Genomic DNA, 13,316 nt, shown 5'->3' on the forward strand with positions numbered 1-13,316 from the left:
AAAAAAACGATATTGATATGAGTAGAATTCATTATTAAAGTATGATTTGAAAATAATACGTTTATAAGAGTTGTGCTCGAAATTTATCGAAAAATGAGTTCTCATTCATTTACGAATGCGGTTAATAATTTTTTGTTGCATCGTAAGCAACTAGGCAAAAAAAAAAAAAAAAAAAAAAAAAAAAAAAAATTCTAATTGAATCAAAAGATCTAGATTTTAAGTATTTACATCAAATGTTTGCCTCTTATACTATTCGAAGCTGCCAACTACTACGCTTTTTTCAAAATATCTTATAGAGTGGTAAACAATTTATAACGGAATCTTTCAGAATAGTTGGTAATCTTGCCAACATTTTAAAAGCCCTGCCACGAGAGAGTTAGATCAAAATAGCGTTTCATATGAACTTTTAAATCACATTTATGTAGTAAAATCAAATGGAAGAAATAAAGAATCATACATTCAAACAAAAACTAATAAGAAATTTTCCTTTAAAGTTTAAAAAGATGGCAGCTCTGACTTTTTACAACTCATCGTATTTATACTCTTTCTATCTTTAATTTCCCCTCCGTACATCGAAGTTATCCCAAACAGGTGATTCAGTGGTGTTGGTTCGTTAAGAGAAAGGTATTCGTGTCATAACAATAACACAATTTCATTTATCCCCGTGCAGTTGATTTTGACAGAATGGCTGAAGCTTCAAGCAAAACATTTTCATCAGTCTTTAGTTCTAATAAAATCGAATTGAATTTTATTCAGTTTTATTGAGGAGGCACAGCCAACGCCATGTGTAGACTCTTCACCATACTTGATAGATATTTTTATGGAACAACTTTTATGGTATGATTATATGGAGAAGCACTTTTATAATTCATGGAGAAGAAGAAACAGAAAAATCTTTTACGATTAGTCTGATGTCTCTAACCCATAATCCGTTTTTCATTTGTTACAATTTTTAAAAACATTGTCATTATCAAGGGTCAAGAGAGAGCCGACTATTTATTAAATAACTGTAGCAGCCGGAATTCGAATACGCAATGCTTGCATTAAAAGCAACCACTGCACCCCTTCTACTCTCTATTTTTCGATATCAATAACTTCGGCAACTTATATCTCACCATCCTACAATGCCAGAGAGCTTTCGCTCCCCAACGATAAAATACCTTCTTTTCTTCTTTTTTTTAACATCTGGTGAACCGTGAGAGGTTCTTTTAGTTTCCATCTGATGTAAAAGGAATGTGGGTTGATTTATTTAAAAAATTCTTCAATATGACAGATACTTTCTCTAATGATTGTCTGAAAAGTTTCTTTGCTTCTGTGCTTTGACTTAAATCTATAATATGGAGTTAAACAATTAACAATACGCTTCAATTTTGTGGAAATAACGCTATATTGTTTACACGTTTTATGAATACATAAAAAGAGGAAAACTTCTTACAGTTTTTATCTGCTGATATTATTTTAAATCAATGTCATTTTATCTTTAAAAAATATAACCCCTTTACACTTTATTACAACTGCAAACCATTGCTATATATATATATATATATATATATATATATATATATATATATATATATATATATATATATATATATATATATATATATATATATATATATATATATATATATATATATATATATATATATATATAATTGCTTGCTCCAAGATTTGAATTTTTTTTATATCTTTAGAATATTGTTTTTCACCACCCAATTAAAACAGGTTTAGTTGAATTGTTTCGCAGTTCAAATTTTATAAGTTAATTTTATTACAGAAAATGGGAAGGCAGTGTTTTCCCGCACATCAACTTTTAAAGATGACACTAAAATAGAAAAGTGCAATTCCTTAAATAAGCATCAGAGAATTCCTACACGAGTTCAGAATGACATAATCTGATCTTTAACCCTTGCGAGAAATCTTTTCGAGGTACTTAGACTTTTTGTACATAAAAATTCAAGCATCATCAGACCATAAAGAGTTATTCACCCCTTCATGAAGATCCTGGATCCATTTATATCCCCACTTCAAGTCGAGGAAGAGAGAGATACATTAGGAAGGGAATGATGCTTCCACAACCGGCAACGTATTGTTCAGACTATTATAAGTCTCATTTGTTTCAATTATAACAAGTTGTTTTTATTACGTTCGTAATACTGGATAAGTACCACGACGTTATTTTTACAGCTTGATTAAGACAGTATTCTTTGATTCACCACCTATCGGGTTATGTGTGAATCACAGTTCTTGAAATAGGATACCCTATTTAGAGATCCGTCAAGTTGAAATAAGTGTAGTGTGTTTAAACGTGGACAATAGAAGCGCTTATCACATGATAATGTTATTTTATTTAGATTTTTTTTGGGACCCACATAATTTATTATAAATTTTGAGACAGATATAGGTTTTACGATTTTCTATGTGACTTTTTGCATTGGTTTTCATAACCAGTGAGTATTTATCTTATGAAACGATGCGGTTGATAGGAGTTCAAATATTCTCATATTTTTGCGACGCGTCTTATCAATAAAATGGCACATAATTTCGAAACTTTGATTGACAATTAAAAAAAAAAAAATTTTAATAAAAATTTAAATCATCGTTTAAACCTTAAGGGACACAAAAATAGCTTCCATTAACTATTTTCATCTTTAGTAAACAAAATATTCTTATAGTGTTAATTGGTGAATGATTCTTAACATAAAGGAATGTTTTTACTTTATCAATTGCTATTGAATAAAAGTGTTTTAAAAAACGTGTAGAAGGTGTGTATTTAACAGAAATTAAACAAAACAAAAATTACATGAATGCAATTATTGTAAAGTAAAGCAGGACGATTCGTAATATTTTAACACTTTCAGCGTAAAATTTAGGTAGCCAACAAAATTTCTTTTCGTTTAATTAATTTTCGATGAAGTAAATACTCTAAATATCCATCATTTAATTTCGATGTTTTTCTGTCTGACTTTTTAAAATTAAAGTGATTGATGCAACGTTAAGTGTTCAGAAATAGTGTGCAACCACTTTTTTTTACATTTTTTTTGCAGCATATCGCTCTGTTAAAATAAAATTAAGGGGTACAAGTGGGGAAAATAATGGTGCAAGAGGAAAACACGCGGAATAAATCAGAAAAAAAAGTGGTAGCAAATCTATGGGTATGACATATGGGCGTGAAATTTATTTTTGCTTTCACTTGAATACTAAAAATATCAGTTCTAGTTCTAATGATACTCACCTATATACATAAATAAGGGGTATAAGTGGGGAAAATAATAGTGCAAGAGGAAAACACCCGGAATAAATCAGAAAAAAAAAGTGGTAGCAAATATATGGGTATGACATATGGGCGTGAAATTTATTTTTGCTTTCACTTGAATACTAAAGATATCAGTTCTAGTTCTAATGATACTCACCTATATTTTATTTTAAAATAAGCAGGCGTAAATAAAATAAGTCAAAGTCTTTGTTATTTCTTCGATATATAAATTGATTTCGAAAACCTTTATACCGTTTTTCACCCTGATTTTTAATATTCTGTATTATCCCGAAGTTTTGAAGGTAAAGAAATAAATTTTACGTGACGTTGTGTTAAGAAGAGCTTTGATATTATAAATTTGTTAAGAAGAGCGCGCCGTAAGTAAATTGTATTAAAGTACTTCAGAAACAACGCATTATGTGAAATTCAGAAATATACCATCACTCTTTTTTTAAATAGCTTTTCTGAAGAACAAAACTTCTAACTATAAACGAAATTTTAAACTTTCAATCGAGAATTATTTGATGAGGAAGTATCATAAAATAATTGTAGATATTTAGAAATACATGAAATTTAACAAACGACTTTTAAATAGATTTTTAAAAAAATGGTATGACAACACTAAAAGTTATTATTTTCAGAATGTTTGTTAAAAATGAACGAGAAAGAACTAGCTTTCTTAAATCTTATTTTCTTGCTCCATTAAATGCTGTGTTATTTTTAAATTGTATAACCGTGAAATCATGATTTTGAAATCCACCCAAATACCTTCTGAGGTTATATGTAAAATTGAATCACAACTAAGTGGTAATGGCAAAAGAAAATTTTGAAAATTGAAAAACATGTCAATAAGTTTAGGTAGTAACATATTTTGATTTATCCTAAAAAGAAACTAAAAAAGAAGTAGTTTAATCAGCACTTTTCTGCTGCAGTTTTGATAATCATGGAATTAAGCAAATTAAAATCCTTCGTTACCAATGGGAAATACGGAAGTTAGTCTATTAAAAACGTTATCAATTTCTTTACCCGAAAGAACAACTTTATCGTTCACAGTGTATTGATTTATTTTCTAAGAATTGTTAAGGAAATAAATAGAAAAGTTGTTTCTAGTTACTCTGAATATATAAAGTGGGAGAAATTGCTACCGAATCAAGTGTTAGGTGTTTAAAATGTCTATTTAGTTGACAATTAGAATGTTATTAAAATATTTGCTCCGCTTTCTTTAAGTCACCTTTATATTTAGTTTACGCAAATGACATTTACTATAAAAAGACTAGAAAGTTGCGTCATTTTAAAATTAAGTTTAAATCTTCTTCCGGGGCCAAATTCTATTGGGTAACCCTGACTCAGTGAACAATGGAAGAAATCCAAGAAAATTCCTGTGGAATTTTTAACACACAAGCTCACTTGAGACTGCTGCATATTTGAAAAGTTAATGCAGATTATAAATATCATATTCATAAAGAAATTAATTGCTTTCTTAGAAATTACAATTTTGTACGAAGAAACTGCTAAAAAAATCATAAAAACTAAAGGTCTTATTCTAATAAATAAATTAAAAGAGAAAGATGTGAAATTTATGAATGATGATTAAGTGTTGTGAATTTTTTTTAGCTACTTCGATTTTAAAAATGCCGTCCAAAAATATTAACCTTTAACTAATTTTTTTATTTAAAATATTTTTTATTTAAAATATTTTGCAATTGCCTTTTTTTCCCTATATTTCTTATAAATTAATTTAATTGCAAGAAATTTGACCATTTCTGTTATTTTTTAGAAATTTTAAAAACACAAAGATTAAGGGGAAAAAAAAATCGAAATTATGTACTATATTCCAATAAACACTTTAGTTTACTCCCTTCCTCGAAAATAAAGTATAATAGTATGCATACTTCGTAAACTGTATTTTAATTTAATACATTCCGCATACTAGTTATAGCATTTCAAAAAGCTATAACTAGTTATTTCTTCAACTAACCATTCGTAGAAACTAGTAATAAGTGTTAGAATTAAGTAACTCATAAAATACATTAATTTCACATACGTACATAAATTAACTTGCATTATTTTTTTTCAACACACGTGGTTTAGAGGTAATTAGTTTTAGACCTACACCCACGATTAAAATAAATATTTTTGATCATCCCAATATTTAAAAAAGTTTGACAATTAATATACTGTATAGACATTTCCCTCTTTCGGTGAGATTTTTATAAATTTAAATGCCACTTTAATCGATAATCCCTCAGCAATCCATTTTCAATAATGTTGTAGCACTTGAGCTAATTTGCATTTATTTTGCAGAAACATACGTACTTACCCATCACACTATATTATTAATATAAACTTTCGCAGATGGATTTGAAGTCACGTCACGCTTTCTTTTTAAAGCTGAAGTGGTTGTTAACTAAAGAAAATTACCTTAGTTTAAACCTTTAATGACTGTAATTGTTTCGTTAAGTTCCATTTATCATCCTTGCAGTCATTGAAGTCGACCTTTTAATTGTTTATAATTACTTTTAATGACACTTTTAAACTTTTGGCGAACCAGCTGGAATTCTGTATTTGTCGCCTTGTTGAGGTTTTTGAAATTAAGTCATTCATGGAAGATTGTCTACAACAGTAAATAAGGAATGACTCATATTTTGATTTCAAGATAAGAGCTGAACCAATGCAATCAATTACATTTTACACATCGAATTGCACTGAAAAAGAAGTGATCAATGAATAAACAAGTATAGAAATGAGCGGAAATGATTGGGAGGGGAAGAAAGGATGAGATAAGAAACATGCGTAAGTTCGAGAGCTCTCTTGTCCATAGTTTAATCTCAACACCATCTTGACATGATAAATTGATTCACTGCATTGGAATGGAGCTCTTAGGATCGCTATTTCCTCCTTCATATTTATTCAATCACCTTAAAATGTTTATTATTTTTACTTTCATTTTTTTATCAATTGAAGTTGCTTCTGTGAAATGACATAAGAATTGAGTAAGAGCTAAAAATGAATTTCTAAATATGGAAAGGCATCAATATATGACACCATCATGTTCTACGATCATTTATGGAAAATATATTTTTCTGAAATAAAATTTTTTACCCCTTCTTTAAATTTACATTAATTTGAGATATTTTCTCCGGAGCTAACGTATCAAAATATATTTTCGATAAAAATTACTTGCAGTTAATATTTTCCAAAAAATTAGCAAATAAATTCGGACAGCCACTTTGGAATCATAAATACATACACATCGAAATAAAGCAATGTCAATTTTGTACTAGAAGAGTTAAAACAATTTCATATGAAAAGATATATGATCATTTTTACCCCTTGGTTGATGCTTCAGTGGCGAAACACTTTATGAAAGAGCGAAATACATACGCAGGAGAAATAACAAATAAATTACAAAAAATAAAGAAAAGAGGATTGATCAATAGGGTTAAGGAGAAAGAGTTGCGGTGGATATAGAGCTGTTGCATCAAAATGAGGTGCCTCAGGTTCGAAGCCCTGCTGTGACTGGTTGATACGAGTTCTGCTCCCGGCTCGCACCGACCACAGCACTGACGTAAAATATCCTGAGTGATAAAGGGATAATGGTTCAGAATCCCCTTGGAGTTGGGCTGACAGTGGAAGCTTTTCATGGTTTTTCCTCACCACGTAACGCACATGCGGGTTGGTTCCATCAAAAAGTTTTCCAAGATACCTAATTTGTCCCAATACTTGATCCAGGAGTTCTCTTGTCTTCTGGATTGGGTTCAAAATTACAAGACTATGGAGTTGAACATTGATAGTCATAAACACAGAATTGGGTCGGCTGCTCAAAGTCGGTTATAAATAAAATAAATCAAATAGGGACCAAGATTGAACAAAATAGTTAATAGCAGTAGGGTTGTAGTAGAATAGCTGTTGCGGGTGGAGTAGGAAAAGAATCGAAGATCTAGAAATTTAAAGAAAATGGAAATTACGAGCCAAGCAAAAAGGTCTTCTTTAACAATATTATTAGAATTTTCGAAATTTTGCTATGATTCCCAGAAATCTACGTTAGTGACTAAGGAGCAGTGTTATAAACATCATTTGAGAACCTAACTAATCTTTTTAAGAACCTATCGGGATAGGTGAGTTGCGCTTCAATTGATTATTTCAATATTATTTCAATTATAAAATTTTCTTCGTATTTTAAAATTAAATCTTTCAACCATTCCATTAACCAAAAGGCAGTATCAAATAATTCTCTTTCAAAATAAGACTTTCAATTATTTTCTTCGACTGAACGATGCAGCGTCAAATCTGTTCCCATTATTCAATGACGAATCGGTAAAAGTTTTACTTGTCCTTAACTAAATATATACGGTGTTCTGTAATCACCACCTTTTATATAAGCATATTTAGAAACCTTCTCAAAATTTAACTCGCCAGACTCTAAATATTAGAGGAACGTCATTAGGTTTTAAATATGAAATTGCAACGCCATGAACAAAATCTGACGTTCCAAAAACAAGCAGTGTTTGTTAAGTTCTTGAAAATGCCGAATCGGCAAAATTATAGCAACACAACTTGTCTTTAACTATAGTTACATAAGGTGTTTTGTAATCACAACCTTTTATAAGCTTTTTTAATCACAACCTTTTATTTAGAAACCATGTTAAAATTGAAATCATTAGATTCTAAATATTAGGGAGTGTAATTAGTTTTTAAATATGAAAATGCAATATCATAAACAAAATATTATGACCCATAAACAAGCAGTGTTTGTTAAGTTCTTGAAAATAGTAACAAAACATTTGTAGTGAAATTACTTTGAGTATGATTCATTTTAGAGGAGGAATGGAATAAAGAAATATATTTGTAATTACCATGTCATATTTGTAATAAGAAATGTAGGTTTCATATTCTTTGTAGTATTCAACAACAACCTATTAAAGCCAGATGGTTCATGCGCAACGAAGATATGCATCGCGATCAAACCCTCTAAAATAAATCCTTTTACAAGGCCCAAACAAAGTCAATTTTCCGATGTTGCCCAGATATTAGAATACAGCTTACTTTTGTAGTGATGCATTTCTCGCCATGCAGAAAAAGAAAGGTCGTTTGCATTCCAATCAGCACTGTCTACCTCTACAAGAGCTAGAAGTTCATGACAAATGAGAAAAAGGCAGCATGTAGTGCCCAGTTTCAGGATCTTTAGTATAGCGTTTCAAAACTGAAACAGGACTCATTTGATGCAATAATATCATGTACAATTTAGACATAGAATTTAATTGAAGCAGCGTGTTTCCCAGTGGTCCACCAAAAATAATAGAAACTATTTATCTAAGAATATGAAATAAATTTTTTTCTTCTTCACTTCGATTATTTTTTCATAGCAAAAATCGAATCTTATCTGTATGTGCATTTATGTTACGAAATAGTGTGGATTTTGAGGAATGTCTTATAGCGAATTTATAAAATCGAGAAACACATTCAATGAAAATTTTTTTTATATCACTTAAATTATTTTAGCAAATAACAGTCATTAATTGGCAATTTATTTAAACAAGTATCAGTCATTATTTTTTAATAACAAAGAAAACAATTTAAAAGATATTGCGGATAATTTATTTGTTGCTGCTCTTTAACAAAAGGAAAAGGACAAGATAGCAATTTTATGTACAAAAATAAATGGTTGGGAAGCTTTTTTTCTTCAATTAAAAGGCCAAAAGGAAAAAAAGTTTTCTTTTTAAGAAATTAAGTAGCAGAAATTGTTGATAAAACATCTCCGGAATTTTCATTCATAACACAGGGGACAGATTTAATGCATTTTTTGTCGCAATGTACACGTTTAAAAATGTTATATATTACAAGGGGTAGCGTAAAGGTTGTAACAAACTTCGTCTGGATTAAAATTGTATAGGAACAAATGCCCGGAAATGTCATTATATGCAGATTGGGGCGTTCCTTATTGTCTATATAACAGGGAAGAGCTCTCGTGCGACGAGATTTCCGGGCATGGGTTATCCATTAAAATCCCCATACCCGAATTAGGCAAGATCAAGTATTAGTATAAATGCAATTTTTTTTTCCCCAAGTGTAATCTATCCTGCTTTTTATAAAATATTTTACTAGCTGAAAATTTACATAGTATTATTAAAAAAGTATTTATTTCACTTGAGCATCAGTCAATAAAATTAACAAACGCTATTGTGAAAGAAGAGTAACGGAGCATTTCAGAGAGTTGAAAATATGTTACAAGTGCGATTACAGCACTTGGAGTAAATATTTTCTCTACGCGTCTACGATGAAAGACAGTCGAAGCAATTTTAAACATAGTAAACATAAAAGAATAAACAAATAAAAAAGAAGAGTTATTCAGGGGTAGTTTAGTTTCCAAAACATATCAATCTCACATGTTGTTACTGTGATTTTTATCATGATTTATCGAAACCTAATTACGCACCATTGCAAACATAGAGTTTTTTGTTTTGAAACTAGAACTAGGTCAAATAAAACAGTTTTAGAAGATATCTTTTAATAGATGCACCTCAAACAAATTTGCCAAAAAACGCATGGAATGCATTGTTTGTAAATGTAAATAATCGATGGATTCATGAGTTTTATAAAAGGATAACAATTTTACAATCAAAATTTCATTTTCTTTTTCTTTTTGCATCGCGTTCAAATTTAAAAAGTAAATAAATACAATGTAGTATTTTTAGATTGAATCTAGCCTAACTATGAAACTATAATATTGTTTGAAAAACATAGGCATTAATTAACTTTTCTTTTACCGTAGTTGCGATAGCTCGACCACCCAAATTTCGTTCTACCCTCATTTTACTCTACACGGCACGGCATACTAAAGCAGATATTCTTCCCCCAGATATTCTTTCCCTTCATATGTATGTATATACATATACATATATATATATATATATTAAATTTGTACTTCTGCTATACATGGTAGAAAAGTTTTTTTACATTTGTCGAAAGGCAATAAATTCTACGATCATTTGAATTAATTTTACAAAAGAAAAAGTGTTCATAAACTAATTCGAATTGAATAATTAAATGTAGTGCAAGATGAATAGATGATGATAAAAATACTCAAAATTTTATTCAGTGTAAAGTGGAATGTAAATATTTTATAGAATACAAGGCAGATAGTGACAAATGATGAGGACACATACACTATAGGTTTAATGGGGGATGCTGATACTTAGGTTGTTGTTGTTGTTGTTAATTTACGTCGCACTAGAGCTGCACAATGGGCTATTGGCGACGGTCTGGGAAACATCCCGGAGGATGATCCGAAGACATGCCATCACAATTTTGATCCTCTGCGGAGGGGATGACACCCCCGCTTCGGTAGCCCGACGACCTGCCTCGCGAAGTCGAGCACTTTACGGTAGCACAGTTTAACGAGGACCAATACCGCACACCCTCGGTCCCTACGCAGACTGATCCAAGTGGTCACCCACCCGCACACTGACCGCAGCCAGTGATGCTTGACTTCGGTGATCTGCTGGGAACCGTGTCTTAACGATCAGTCCACTGCGGGACGCTGATACTTAGATTCACATAATTCTGGTAATTCTAAATACTACTGTCTGAATATTGATTTCTACAAACTTTTTATTTTATCGAAAAAAAGGACACTCCTTTCATTAGATGTTTATTTAAAAAGAAAACTTATGAAATTTTTAACTAAATGAATTAAAACGAGATTTTAAATAAAATATGCAAAATTATCAGAAATGTAAAAAAAAAAAGCATTAACGAAAAAAAATTTCAACAAACTTGATATTGAAATAACGTAGAGAAACAATGCTATGAACTAAAACGTAAAAATGTATACGTTTATTGCAGGAGATGCATTTCATAGAACCTTTGAAAGTCAATTAAAATTAGATCATTTAAAAATTAAAATTATTTTATTGATATCATTGGTTGGGTTGGTGCATGATAATGCACCGTAAGATAAGAATTTTTTTCTCCTACTGCAGGTTTTTTTTTCTTCGGGAAAAGCATTAGCATTCATAAAAAAATGTCAAAATTTGTACAAAAAGCTCGTCTTTCACATTATAAGAGTGCTCTCCTCCATTTACAGGTTTTATAATTTTCAAAATTTCATTTTTTATAACTTTGTGCTTGATTCAGCAGCTTCTTTTTATTCAGAGGGGAGGGGACACCTTTCACCATTTTGGAACGACTCAGTGGCTTAGAATAAAGGAAATCCCTCTTTACGTGTTCTGAATCTTTTGAGGTGACCACCCTCGTAAAATTGAGATTTATTTATTATTCGCTTCAACAAGTAGAGCTTCTTGGTGAGAAAAATGTCATTAGAACAGTGAAACTCGTACAATGTTTAAAAACTGCATTGGCATTGAAAGCCATACATTTTATGCATGTTATAAAGTGAAGGAAATGTTCTAAGAAAAGTAGGTTCAAGGTAGGATCACAAAAATGGTATGGATACTTTAAACCATCATATCGTGTAAATCCACTGCAATCTTCATAATATCTGCAGTTCTCCAACGGCTCAGAAGTGTCAAATTGAAACATTGGTATAGCACTTGATAGGATAGATTGAAAGAAGCTGCATCAGGATCCCTTCAGAGTGTTTGAAGAGCAGAAGGATAATATCGCTACGACATTTCATGTCATTTAGGGGTCAAATAGGTAAATATAATTATCCACCAATAATATAATTATAGTTATATCCCACCAATAATTTTCTGAAACTTCAGCAATTTTGGATCTTCTTTTCCCATTTTAAAACGCTCAAGAAAGTTGCTATTTTCTTTATTTAAAGTTAAAATTCTTAAATAGTTTATGCACAATTTAACAAAGTAATTTTATAATTACCACTTGAGGAAAAAGCCAATTGAGAAATTTCAGTAAAACTAAAAATCTTCTAAAAAACAAAAAATTACCGAGTGAGTGAAAATTTTAGTTTTTATGTAAATAATAGCTTGAAAACCTTTGATGATTTTTTAAAAACAATTTTTGCAGTTAGAATTCAACCCAATGCAATGCAAATTAATTTAATCAGTGCTTCACAAAACTAAAGCATCACCAAATTTCTGTAGTTTTAAATAAAAATAATACTTATAGGAGTATGTTCTCCTCTAAAACTTTAAATGACACTATTAAGTACTAGGCCTAACAGTACTTGTTTCTTTATTGTATTATTATTGCGAGCATACGCCACTGTTTTATGAAAAAATAACAAAAGTGTTAAAAAAAAGGCAAAAATTCCAGTAATTTATAGCTTTGCAGTAGATAATTCAAAAAGTTTGAATTATGACTCAAATCCCATTCCAGACCACACAAAATAAATGTAGTGTCAAGTTTGCTAAAATAATCGATGGATTAAATTGCTCAAAACAAATTTTATAGACTAAATAATATATTTTGGGTTGAGTTGTTCATTTCTATAGTTATTGTTGTCGTATGCCATAAAAACAAGAGGGGTGCTCTTCTTCTTGTTTTTCAGTGGCGCCATCTATGGCCGAAAATTCGACTTCTGCTACACTCATACGCCACAGCCCGTTTTACAGGGAAAACACATTCACATACTCTCCATCCGCAGATCTTAATTTTGACCGATCCAGCACCCCCAGAGGTATTGGTTTGTTGTGGAAGCTTTGGAGGACTTTATGACCTCGACAGATTTATCGTGCACCAGTCACCGTTTTGTACACAAAGAGTTTTTGTCCGGTGGGGATTGAACTCACGACCTCTTGAACATGGGCCACGTTCTATCAACCAGGCTATCTTGACCGTATTTCTATGATGTCTTGGGATATTCATCCACTTTCAGATGCTCGTGGATAATTTTTTTTTAAATTTTTTTCCGCACATGCGCTGAATAAAGAAACTACTTCAATTACTCTTATTTGGCGCAGTTATTATTATTATTTTTTTAATTTTAAAGCAATAATTTCGTTATCAGTTTAAAATTGATTCAAGCGCTTTGTTTAATTTTTTTTAATATTTAAGCTATAGCAAAAATGGCACTAGACTTAGTATATATTTCGGACAAATACCAAAGGTCTAGTCATACTAGGTCTGGTTAAGC

General features: G+C 30.6%; 2 protein-coding genes across 3 annotated transcripts in view; one reads left to right on the forward strand and one right to left on the reverse strand.

The window, feature by feature from the left end:
• Nucleotides 1–13,316, reverse strand: part of LOC107438845 (histone-lysine N-methyltransferase SMYD3) — an 83,220-nt gene that overhangs the window by 64,239 nt on the left and 5,665 nt on the right. The window lies entirely within an intron of this gene.
• The window catches only part of LOC107438844 (tubulointerstitial nephritis antigen-like), a 59,776-nt gene that overhangs the window by 12,073 nt on the left and 34,387 nt on the right, over nt 1–13,316 (forward strand). The gene's annotated exons all lie outside the window — the stretch shown is intronic.

This window comes from Parasteatoda tepidariorum, chromosome 1 (assembly GCF_982258835.1).
Source record: "Parasteatoda tepidariorum strain Cologne lab strain chromosome 1, Ptep-v5.0, whole genome shotgun sequence".
Taxonomy (NCBI): domain Eukaryota; kingdom Metazoa; phylum Arthropoda; class Arachnida; order Araneae; family Theridiidae; genus Parasteatoda; species Parasteatoda tepidariorum.